Source organism: Perognathus longimembris, chromosome 19 (assembly GCF_023159225.1).
Source record: "Perognathus longimembris pacificus isolate PPM17 chromosome 19, ASM2315922v1, whole genome shotgun sequence".
Classification (NCBI taxonomy): domain Eukaryota; kingdom Metazoa; phylum Chordata; class Mammalia; order Rodentia; family Heteromyidae; genus Perognathus; species Perognathus longimembris.
Window position 1 is genome coordinate 26590145 of NC_063179.1, and position 12938 is coordinate 26603082.

At 41.8% G+C, this 12938-nt stretch overlaps 1 protein-coding gene across 1 annotated transcript in view; it reads right to left on the reverse strand.

Moving 5' to 3' along the window:
* The window catches only part of LOC125367572 (5-hydroxytryptamine receptor 5B-like), a 74196-nt gene that overhangs the window by 1150 nt on the left and 60108 nt on the right, over nucleotides 1-12938 (reverse strand).

Below are 12938 nucleotides of genomic sequence, written 5' to 3' on the forward strand. Positions count from 1 at the left end.
GAACTGCTTAGGAATCCCGGAGGAATTTCATTCCCACCTCCTTCCTGGCAGGTCCAGAAGTCAGCGGGCCCCACCTGGCCCGGGAAAAACTGGGTGCTGGTGATTTCCAGACATCTCGCTTGTCCCTCTAGCCCAAGAAGCAGACCCAGGTGTTGGAGTAGGTAAATGGCAACGTCCTCCACCTGGCTCTGTCCAGCTCCTGCTCAGCAATTCGGCCCCACACGCACCACGGGGCTTCCCGACTCCCTGGAAAAACTAAAATTAAAATGTAGCTACTGCGTGTGCTGGCACAGAGCTTGACAAAGAGGTGATATCCAGCTTCTGAGCCAGCTCTAGTCTCCCCCCAACACACCCAACTTTCCGCCAACCCACCCCACCCACACCCTCACCCTCACTGAAGACTTAAGTCCTCCAAGTTCAGGTGGGAGACTTGGGGGTGTGGGTGTGATTTCTCCCTGAAGACGATATGAACTCAGGGCCTCCAGCATGCTAGAATCTGAGGATGAAGCACTCTACCACTGAGCTACACTCCCAGCCCAGGAGTGGTAGATTTATTTGCTTTTCAAGAACTGCTTTTGTTTTTATTTTTAAAGTATCATTAAGTAGTTGTACATAGGAGGTTCAATTCAAAGTATCTGTGCTTGAGTACACGCATTCTGATCAGAGTCGCCTCTTCCATCGTTCTCCTTCATGTCTCTCAACCCCACCCATCTCCTTGAGATACCCAGTTCCAATTTACATGTGCACATTGAATATTATGACTGCGTTGGCCCACTAGGTATTTTATATAACCTTCAGCAAAGGGAGAAAAAATTTAGGTGACAATATCCTCCCTCTCTACCAACTCCCTCTACCAAAAAAATTTTCAAACTTTTTTTTTTGTACCAGTCCTGGGTCTTGAACTCAGGGCCTGGGTACTGTCCCAGAACTTTTACTTTTTTGCTCAAAGCTACTTGAATCACAGCTCTATTTCTGGCTGTGTGTGTGTGTGTGTGTGTGTGTGTGTCTGTGTGTGTGTGTGTGTGTGTGTGGAGAGAGAGAGAGAGAGAGAGAGAGAGAGAGAGAGAGAGAGAGAGAGAGACTGGAAATAAGAGTGTCATATACTTTCCTGCCCAGGTTGATATCTGTCAAATTCCATCAGTGCCCTGCAATTACCTCCATTTTCGAAGATGAGAAAATTGTCTCTGTTTCAGTCGCCCAGAGTATACAAGTGATAAATCAAGCAGCATAAATAAAAAGTGCAACTATGAAGAGCATATATAGCAACAGGGAAAGTGTTAAGAGAAATTGGCCACATAAAAACTAGTTTTAGGCAGAAAAAATTATATAGAGAGGTCCAAAAACAGAGAATTAAAAACATGCTTGGCATTCAATGGTGCAGTATGATCATTTGTATGTTTTAATATTTTTTATCTTACTTTGAGGATTGTTCAAAAATAGAGTTTGGATGTTGAAGTATTTCAAAGTTTAATCTCTGTTTTCTTCTCTTTCTCCTTTTCATTATTTCTTTATTCTATTCTTTTTCTTGTTTTGCATGTGTGAATGTGTACAGACGCTGCTACTAGGGATGGAACTCAGGGCCTGGGTAATATGCCTTTGGTTTTTCAGTCAAGGCTGGTGCTCTAACATTTGAGCCACAGCTCCACTTCTGGCTTTTTGTTGGTTAATTACAGATTAAAAGTCTCTAGCATTTGTCTGTCCAGGCTGGCTTCAAATGTCAATCGTCAGATCTCAGCCTCCTGAGTGCCTAGGATCACAGCCATGAGCCACCAGAGCCCAGCTCGACTTTCTTTTCAATGATTCATTTCATTGTGTTAATTTTCTCAGAAGCTTCCAGAATCCAGCTGCTCTGGGACCAATATCAAACCATGTTCCCCGAACACTTCTGCTCTGAGTGTGTCATCTTTTCCCTCTTCCAACCCAGCTGTTGACACGCATTCTCACTGCAGTTATGCCAGGCTGCCTGGAGATCCAGCCCTCACTCCATCCACGAGCTCCTTCTCAACACCTTACGGAACATCCCTACATTTTCCTGTAAGTCTTTCCTGGACAACATTTCCCCCAGTTTCTAACCTTATCATCAAGCTAAACGTCTTGTAAAGGCCAAATGTTTTTACTTTGTCTCCTTTGCAAGTTGGTTTTTATGTCTTCTGAGTGTGCTGTCATGTTTGTGTAAGCTAAGGGCTGTTGTGTCTGGTGTGTAGAGTGTAGAAAGTGCGGGCTTGTGAGCACATGAGGAAGGAAGAGGAAGGCCATTGGTGGAGTGTCCTACTTTCAGAAAAGATTGCCCAGGCGCCATGGGCAGGGCCAGTGGGAAAACAGGGGCAGCCAGCCAGTCACTCCACCTGCTGCAGCCTACACAGCCTACTGTAGTCTTCTACTTGGCAGAGTGTAGAGCCCACTGGTTCTCCTGAGCACTCACATGGCCAGCTAGTTATATTCTTTTTATCTATTCCACTCTTGGAACAAAAGCAATGCAGCTTTTGACTGGTTTTATTATGCACTTTAAATAAAAATCTGAAGCTGGGCATTCATGGCTGTAATCCTAACAAGAAAGTCCATGACACTTTTATTGCTGATAATCACACACACACACCACTCACACACACACTCACACACACATGAGAGAGAGAGTGAGAGAGAGACAATCCAGAAGTGGAGCTGTATCTCAAGTACAAGAGGGCTATCTCTGAGCAAAAAAAGCTCAGGGACGCTGCTGAGGCCCTGAGGTCAAGCCCTAGGATGGGTACACACACACACAAACACTCAGACGAAGCAATTATACTTGCCATGAGACTGTTATGGAACTAAAATAGAGCCACTATCTCAGGGTTAAGTAAGAGTTCAGTAAAAATGACTAGCCCCTCATGGTATTTTATAATATTATAGATAGATAGATAGATAGATAGATAGATAGATAGATAGATAGACAGATACATAATATATAGATCATAGTTAATGTAAGCCTGGGCAGAAAAGTTCCTGTGAGACTCTTATCCAATTAACCACTACAAACCAGAAGTGAATCTATGGCATAAAGTGGTAGAACACTAGCCTTGAGCAAAAGAGCTAATGATAGTGCGTAGGCCCTGAGTTCTTGCCCCACAGTCAACAAAATACTACTAATAATGACCATCCCTATTCTTTTAATTTACTTTTATTGTAAAGGTGATGTACAGAGGGGCTACAGTTAGGCAAATAAGGTAATGAGTACATTTCCTGTTCCACATTGTTACCCTCTCCTTTGTTTATCTCAGGCCCCCTGAATCCCCCCGCCCCCACATGTTATAAGATTCATTTCCAACATAGTGTCTTGGGAGTATCACTGTTGCATTGGTTCAGTCTTTTTCCTTTGTCTCACTATTTTGTTATTCCCCTTCCCTTCTCCAAATCAGACAAATGTATATACAAGACACAGGTTACCAAAATCAAAAACAGTGGCAAGGGGATAAGCCAAAGGGGGAGGGGGGAAAGAAAGAAAGAAAGAAAGAAAGAAAAAAAGAAATAACTTACACAGTACATTAAAAAAAATACCCTCTTGTTTCCATATTTGGAGTTCATTTCCATTAACATCATTTCATATGGTCATATGTACCTACCCATTGAACTATTGTGATCCTCTTCTAGGACTATCTAGGACTAGCCTGCGGATGAAGTCAAACAGAAAGCGCTGGCTACAGCTTTTGACCATAAGAGACCCTTGCCTCTGACCCAGGTATCTCATGTCTTCTGCATCTAAGAAACAGGAGCAAGATAACTTGTCAGACATATATCCAGACATATACTAATTATTACAAATCAAGGAAACCATAGAGCCTATGTCTCTTTGGGTCTGGCTTTCTTCACTTAGTATGCTTTTTTCCACGTTTTTCCATTTCCTTATGAATAAGGCAATATCACTCTTTCTGATGGAAGCATCAAATTCCATTGTGTATATATACCACATTTTCTTGATCCATTCATCTACTGGTTGGTAGATGGTTGGTGATTCCATATCATAGCTATTGTAAATAATCCTTCACTGAACACTTATGCTGGTAGCATTCCTGTTCATTCAAATTGAGTATAGACCTCGATTGTTCTCTCTGATCTACTTTAAATATTGTGCTTTTTATACTTTTAACGTCTCAGATATTTGACACAACTATATAGTTTCTTTCACACATTTTCAGGCAAACTTACCAGCAACCTTTGTAGGTACCATTTTCATTTGCAAGCAAAAATATGAAGTTTTGCAACTTTCTGTAATGGATTGAATTGCATCTTCTTCCCCTAAACTCATATGTTGATTTCCTAATCCCCAATGTGACTATATTTGGAGATAAAGAGTTAAAAATTTAAATGAGGTGATAAGGGAGAAGCTTAATCCAGCGGGCAGTGTCATTCTAAGAAGAAACACTAGAGAGCTCACTTTCTACCAGCTGCTGCCCACGAGACAGGAAGAGAGCCCTTATCAGGAACAGAATCAGTTGGCACTTTGAACCAGAACTGTCAGAAAAAGCTATTGGCTAATGAGCAATATTCCAAGTCAGTGGTATTTGATACTGCAGCTCAAGCTGACTAATACACTTGCTTAGAGACTCCTAGCAGGACTCAGATTTGAACTCCAGTTCTCTGTCCATGGCACCAACTGGCTCCATACATTGGACCAGTGGTTCAGTGTCCTTGCTTTAGCTCTAATACAAATAGTTTCCTGTTTAAAAAAAGTTTACACGCTGTCTTTTACAAGACTTTATTTTGCCTTAATTACACGTCTTCTTGGATTTCTATCCCTTCATGCTTGACTGCTCTCCTCCTGGCAACTTCAGTCTAGACACACTGGCCTCCTGTTGCCTAGAACATGACATTGGTGTCTACTTCTTCGGGTTATGTGAACCTTTCTCTCTGCCTGGATGCTCTTCCAGGTGAGGCTTACCTACTGCTTCCATTGGTTCTTTGCTCCATGTCCCATGCCAGCTAGATCTTCCCTGCCCATTGGGTCTATGACTTTTTTTGTGCACAGGCAATTTCCCTCACACTGTTTTCAAGTACTTTACATCATCTCACAGAAGTGACATCATAGTATTTGTGTAATTGCTTTCCTTTTCTCTGTCTTCCCCACTAACATGTTAGCTGTCCTTGTGCAGGAAATTCGTTCCCTGCCATATTAGAATCCTGTTTTGTGCCAAGTGCACAGTTGATGATTTAACACATTCAAATGAGTTCGTTGAATGAATAAATTGGGTTTGTTGAGAGAGGAGACCCATAAGTCCAAGCATCCTTGCATATCCCAGTAAGGTCTTTCAACACTGCTCATTAACTCTTTTCTAGCCTGGTTGGTGGAAAGCCTTAATGGGTGTGGTGGATTCTTCACCTGGGGGATGGGAAAGTCCACTGATAATGTGTGCTTGGTGCTCTTCTCCCAAGATGCAGCCTGCTGCTGGGCAGATTCCAGCATGGACCCTCGGGCCTTAGGAAGCCTGCGGATGAAGTCAAACAGAAAGCGCTGGCTACAGCTTTTGACCATAAGAGACCCTTGCCTCTGACCCAGGTATCTCGTCTTCTGCATCTAAGAAACAGGAGCAAGATAACTTGTCAGTTGTCAGGGGGGTAAAATCACAAACCTTAATGGTATTTCACAGGCCTTTGGTTTGTTGATTTTTAAATTTTTAATTAGTAGAAGCTTTCCTCTTTGGGGGCTTCTTTCTTTCTTTTTTTTTAAGTTTTTATTATAAAACTGATGTACAGAGAGGTTACAGATTCACACATTAGGCATTGTACTGTTTGTTACCTTGTCCCTTATAACCCCCTCCCCCCTCCTCCTGTCCCCCCCTGAGGTGTTCAGTTCACTTACACCAAACAGTTTTGCAAGTATTTCTTTTGTTGTTGTTTCTCGTATTTTACCCTTTGTCTCTCAATTTTGGTATTCCCTTTGAATTTCCTAATTCTAATACCAGTACACACTGTTTCCCATACACTCAGATAAGATTACAGACATAGTGTAGATACAATCACGAGAAGGTGATACAGGAACATCATCAATAGTAGAAACTACAGAGACACATGGGATGTTGAAAATAGTTACAACTCTGATATAACAATCATTTTCATGATATGGAGTTCATTTCACTTAGCATCATCTTATGGGATCATAAGGGTATAGCTATTGGTCTCTTGTGATCCTCTGTTGTGACTTGCCTAAACCTGTGCTAATTATTCCCTATAAGGGAGACCATAGAGTCCATGTTTCTTTGGGTCTGGGTCACTTCACTTAGCATAATTTTTTCCAAGTCCTTCCATTTCCTTACAAATTATTGCTTATTTCCAAATTGTACCTCTGAGAGATTTAATGGTTCTGCTGTTCTCTTAACTCTGGCTTTGAAGAAACAAGAGGGAGAGACTGACAGCCTTGAATAAAATATTATTATTCTGAACAATTTTTAATGTGTATAGAATGAAATAATTTACTATGAAATTCTTTAACAACTAAGAGGGCTACATTTTTGTGCAAGGTGATTTGTTCTCTATGTATTCTTTTTTGGGGTTGTTTGTATGCCTTTTTATCCTTGCTGGTCCTGGGGCTTGAACTTAGGTGCTGTCCCTGAGCTTCTTTTGCTCAAAGTTGGTGCTCTACCATTTGAGCCACAGCTTCATTGCTGACTTTACTTGGTGGTTTATTAGAGGTTAAGAGCCTCAAGGACTTTCCTGCCTAGGCTGGCTTTGAACTGCAATCCTCAGATCTCAGTCTCCAGAGTAGCTAGAATTACAGGCATGAGCCACCGGTGCCCAGGAGTGTGTCTGTTGTCAAAGGAATCCAGGTACTGACTGATGGAAAATGACTTAAAATAAAAACACTCACCTGCCCCCCTGATAGCCACATCAGAAACTAGCCCTTGCTACAGACTTCACTAAATCATCTCCTCTCCCGGCCTCCCTTCCCGAACATAACCTGGAACTGCAAAAGAGATAACCTGTGAACTTAGGGCCTTACCAATTGGGACAATATTCTGTAAAACATAAGATAAGACCCCAACTCTGCACAAAGATCCCCTTCTCCTGTTCCCATCCTGCCCTTATGACCCCTGACCGTTGCCCCACCTGACTTCACTTTCCCTGCCTAATAGAAGAAACCTTAGTTGTAAGGGAATCATGCCATTTCTTCTCCAGCCAGACTGAAGAATACCCATTTCATGTTTAATTAAACCTGTTGGCTTGTGAGTTTCTTTCTGATCTTTTCTTTATTGACACTCCTTTATGGATCCTTATCCATTTTAACATACTCCGGTTTCATTAATTTGTTACATAGGGTTTCTATCATTTTTCTTCCATCTTTTTATTTGCTTTATTACATTTTTGGGTGGTACTTGGTGGGCTTGACGTCGGGGCCTTACACTTCACTTGCTTAGCTTGCTTGTTGACTGGTGCTTTACCACTTGAGCCATGCCTCTAGCCCTATTTTTTCTGTTTATTTTGGAGATGAAGTCTCATCCTTTTCTGCCCAGGCTGGCTTGAATGTCAGCCTTCCATATCTTAGCCTCCTGTGTAGCTAGGACTACAGGTGTGAGCCACCAGCACCCAGCTTATTCTATTACATTTGTGTTGAATAAAGTTTTTTTTAACAAATAAAGTTTCCTTGTTTCTATTACTGTCATTTAATCAAAAATCACAAATTGCTTTCCTGTCCCCTTTTTCCACTATTAAGGTATGTCAGAAGGTTACAAATGAAATTTTTTGGCTTCTCCGCAGCTGTGGTATGCAGTAAGAGATGGTGGTCCTGCCTTCTCACCTTCATGTTTTATATCATACTATTATAAACCTAAAAGGGCTTAACCCTTATCCCTGAGACTAGGCATTACTACAATAGTATGATCCTGTCTTTTTTTATGATGCTGTCTTGATCCTGGGGGACCTTTCATTTATGAAACCAAATCTACTTCTGCCATAAGTGTAATGTAGCAAAATGTGCTAGAGCAAGTTAGAATCAAGGGATGCTGACATTACGAGCAAAGAGTAATTGCTTCCAATATGCAGAAGAAGATCAGGACTCATGGGGAAAGCAGCTTTTGACCTGGGTGTTAAATATGGGGATTTTTTTTTCACTAACACAGGGAGAAAGGAGGAAAGAGGTGTGCATAATGGCAAGATGAGGGGAACACAAAGATTTGAAGTAATCAAGAACAGCAAAACCAAACCATTAGCAGAGAATGATTAGGAAGCATTCAACAGTAACCAAATGGTCATTCTTCCCTTCCTGGCCAGTAGCAGTTCATGCACTTCTTGATGTTTTCATTTGAAAAAAAAGTCAGTAGAACATTTCTAACATCTTTATTCAGCATCACCTTTCAGTCCTCCTGGGTATTTCCATGTATCTCTCATGATTATCTTTTGTGCTGTTATTAAAAAACACTCAGTTTGATATTATAGTTCTTGTGTTTTTCCTTTTAGATTATTTTTAATATTTTATCAAGTTGTTTTCCAGTTTCATCAAGTCTCATACTAAGTGTCACCTCCTTGAGAAGCTTGTGCTCATCTCTGAGGCTGTCTCAAACCCAGGCCTCACTGATACACCAGCCCCCCCCCACCTTGAAGCCAGTCATGGACAGAGACATGTTAGTCTCTCCACTGGATGACAGGTTCCCAGAGGATAGACCAGGGGCCTCTTGTCCCTATCTTCCCCAATCCCATGGTTCTCAATAAAGGAAAGACGGGAAGAAGATTAGAAAGTGGGAGGGAGGGAGGAAGGAGCAAAGCTTACTAAAGATGAAGAGCAGTGCAGCGTACTTCAGTGTACCAGGGAAGGCATCTGATCCCAAGGATGACAAGATGGTTGCTGAATATAGCAATGTAAAAGAAAAGCACAGCCTGGCACTGGTGGCTCACACCTGTCATCTAGCTGCTTAAGAGGCTGAGATCTGAGGATCACGGTTCAAAGCTAGCTTGGGCAGTTAAGTCCATAAGACTCACCTCCAATTAACTGCCAAATAAAACCAGAAGACGAGCTGTGGCTCAAGAGGTAGAGTGCTAGCCTTGAGTAAAAAAGCTCAGGGACAGCAGCCAGGTTCTTTGTTCAAGACCCAGGACCAGCAACACAATAGATGATAGATAGATAGATAGATAGACAGATAGATAGATAGATAGATAGATAGATAAAAACAAAAGAGAAGGGAAGACATAGAGTTGATTTTGTTTTTGCTTTATTAATGTTTATAGCCAGAGAAGGCATCCTATTGGGAATCAGTCCTGCACAGTTAAAGCATCATCTCCTCAGAAGGGATATCTATTTGTTCTCAAACTTAATCATACATCAGAGTCATCTGGAGAGCTGGTTGAATGCAGGTGGCTGAGTCCACTCCTGAAGTCAGGCCTGGGGCTGGAAAGCAAGAGTTTACATTTCTAACAAGTACTCAGAGGATACTGAGCCTCTGGTTCGTGGACCACACTTAGAGAATCACTGGTCTAATGAGGGATTCTCTATTCATTTTCTCCTTGCCTTACACAACTGTATGCCAAATGCTGTCCTAAGGATTTAAGTTAATTCATTTACTTTTCACAACAACCTCATGAAATAGATGTTGTTTTTTTTAATGAGAGAGTATTGACTCCATTGTATACATTAAGAATCAAGAGCTATTAAATTCATGTTGCCCAAACTCATGCAGCCACTTACGCTCTAAAGATTGTCTAACGATAAGAAGGGCTGGGAATATGGCCTAGTGGCAAGAGTGCTTTCCACGTATACATGAAGCCCTGGGTTTGATTCCTCAATACCTCATATATAGAAAATGGCCAGAAGTGGTACTGTGGTTCAAGTGGCAGAGTGCTAGCCTTGAGCAAAAAGAAGCCAAGGCCAGTGACCAGGCCCTGAGTTCAAGCCCCAGGACTGGCAAAAAATAAAAGGAAAAAGAAATTAAAATGATAGTTTTAAAAAATCTGGATGGGGTCTGTTGGATTCTGTAGAAGCCGCTTGCTCCTATCTGCCACAATATCTTATAAATGGAAATTAAAATAGTACATCTCACAGATTTGATGGGTTGAACGAAATAATTCACCAGGACTATTACAACATACAGGATGACTACTTTCTCAATGAAAATTCATACTCTAGAAAAACACATTACTGGATTTATAAGTGTATAACAATATGTCTGGCTCATACAATAATGTTCAATTCTGCCTCACTGAAAGTCATAGGGCATGAAAAAAATGAGGACAAATTCTTTGACAGGATGTAACATGAATGGTCTCTTGTTCATTTCCCAATAGACTTCTCACTTTTGCCTTATGAGCAGTCTTTACTCTCACTTGTCTCAGCATTTTGTACTCTTGAGCTTGATCTAGAAAAAGCTCTGCTTACAGCATCCTAGACCTCCTCTAGTCTACCAACTCTTCCAAAACCCCTGACAATCTCATTCGAATGGTTTCTCAACCACATAGTCAGGATTACCAGAGCAAGGACCCTACTCTTAGTACTCATTTTCTGTAATAGTTCTCTTCTCATTGCTGTAACAAATTACTTGAGAGAACAACTTAATCGTGGAAAGAGTTGGGCTGATGGTGAAAGGGTAGATTAATTAGGTTGCAAGGTCATGAGCATTATCTTGGCCTGGCAAGTGGAAACTAGATACAAAAGACAGCATTGTTTTGAAAGAAGTCCCACCAGGACCCGAAATATCCTGCTTCCCATCCCACTCTAGCCCCTTTTTAGTTCCTCAGGCTTTCCAAGATGGTGAGAAGAGGGAGATTTGCAGAAGGGTCTTGATTGGAAATAAAAGAAAACAGCCATCAAGCTATAGAATCCTACTAATAAAAATACCTAAGTATAAGGACATAAGCCTGTAGGGCATTAATACACAAACGATAACAATTGCTAAATGTCCCCTAAAGGGCAATACTACCCCTGTGAAGAACCATCCATTTGCAAGGTACCAGTGGCTCCTACTTGTATTTTTTTTTTTTTTTGCCAGTCCTGGGGCTTGGACTCAGGGCCTGAGAACTGTCCCTGGCTTCTTCTTGCTCAAGGCTAGCACTCTGCCTCTTGAGCCAAAGCACCACTTCTGGCCATTTTATGTATATGTGGTGCTGGGGAATCAAACCCAGGGCCTCATGTACATGAGGCAAGCAATCTTGCCACTAGGCCATATCCTCAGTCCCATGGCTCCTACTTGTAATGCTAGCAATTCAGGAGGCTGAGAAATAAGGATCATGTTTTGAAGCCAGCCTGGGCTGAAAAGTTTGTGAGACTCTCTGAAGTGTATCTCAGGTAGTAAAGTGCCAGCCTTGAGCAAATAAAGCAAAGGGGGAATACCCAAACCCCTGAGTTCAAGCGCCATCACTGGTACACACACAGAAAAGCAGCCCCACACATTTAGGTAATTCAGATGTTTCCAGATGTTTATCCCCTCTTAACTGTCCTACTTGATGTCAGGAATTTCTTTTGTCTCACCACATTGCCTTCTTGCAATCTCCCAGAGAAAGACCTGCTATATCAACACAGCTCCTTGTCCTAGTTGCTCACATAAGAACTGATGTAGTCTACAAGGAATTACACTGACATTACCTTTGGGTGCTGCATAGCCCTACTCCATATTCATGAGGAAAAGCAGTCTATTCTGTCAAATTGAAGTGCCTCTGTCATGTACATTGATATTTTTGATACTGATATAAATGGGAATCTGCTTTGTTCTCATAACTCAATGTTGTGGCCATGGCCCCTCAACCAGCTCCCTTCCCCAGGGACCCCTCCTGATTCTCAGCAAAAATTCACCTCTGACCTTATATGAAAGTACAGGACTGTCAATATCAGAAGGATACCATAAATAGCACACAGGACAGTCTGCTACAACCACAAAGGCATCCCCAAGACTCTCGTGATCCATTACATTTAAATCCTAAAACCCCCATGTTCCCTGCTCCTTGTTTCCCCAACCCTGACCACTACTCCGTGGAGTCCCTCTGCAGCGATGATTATATCCTGATCTAATCTGTTGAGGTCTCTGTCTACTTCTTTCCTTTTTTTCTGCTTGATCTTTCCTAACAGATATTTCCTGGGATCATTTGCTTTTCAACTTAAATTGTAGCTATTATCTGTGCTGTTTGTGACCAGCATCCATGTCAGGTATATGAGTCTTCTGTCGAAGGAGGTAAGAGAATAACCTGTCATTACCAGGTATATTGCTTGTGACTAGCTAGCCATGTGAGGGAGATAAATCTTGACCAAAGGAGTTAAAAGAAGAAAACTGCAACTACCAAATGTGCTGCTTGTTGGAAAGGGAAAACTTTATCAATAGAATTAAGAGGAGTAAAACCCCCTTTTGAGCAGGGAGCTTTCCACAGACCACATCAATCTCTTCCAACTATGTCTGACAGCCACCTTGTTCTCACCACCACACCCAGCTAGCTGTAATGGAAAAAGAATGCACGTTTTTTTTTGGGGGGGGAATGAAAGAATAGCCCCATTTCTAACTTTGGTAATCCATTATGCTTATGATGTGAGCCTAACTCCTTAACAAGGAAGAGGACAGTTTGGATGGGGATCAAAATGTAGCAAACAAATCTGCTAGTGTGCCTAGCAACCAGTAGAGTAACAGGACTGTATCATTTTGCACAAAAGTAAATTGTCTTGAGGAAATCTCCTATTATCTTCTGTGCATCTATCCACATTTCTGACACACTGACATCTTAACCATGTCCCTGCACATAAAGCATGGAGGATTTCTCTCCACCATGGAGTGTAACTTCAACCCCTCACTCCTCACATCTCACACATATCCAGGGCTGATGACACTCAGATGCTCACTCCTATCAGAGATGGAGAATCTGCCTCTGAGTCCTTGCCTTTGTTCAACCTTCCCCTTAGCTAGATAACCATATGCAGGTACTCACAGAGATGCATTTCCTGAGGTCAGTTACTCAATCTGCCCTAACATGTGGTGTCAACCTTTATGTAAAAGAACGTGAAG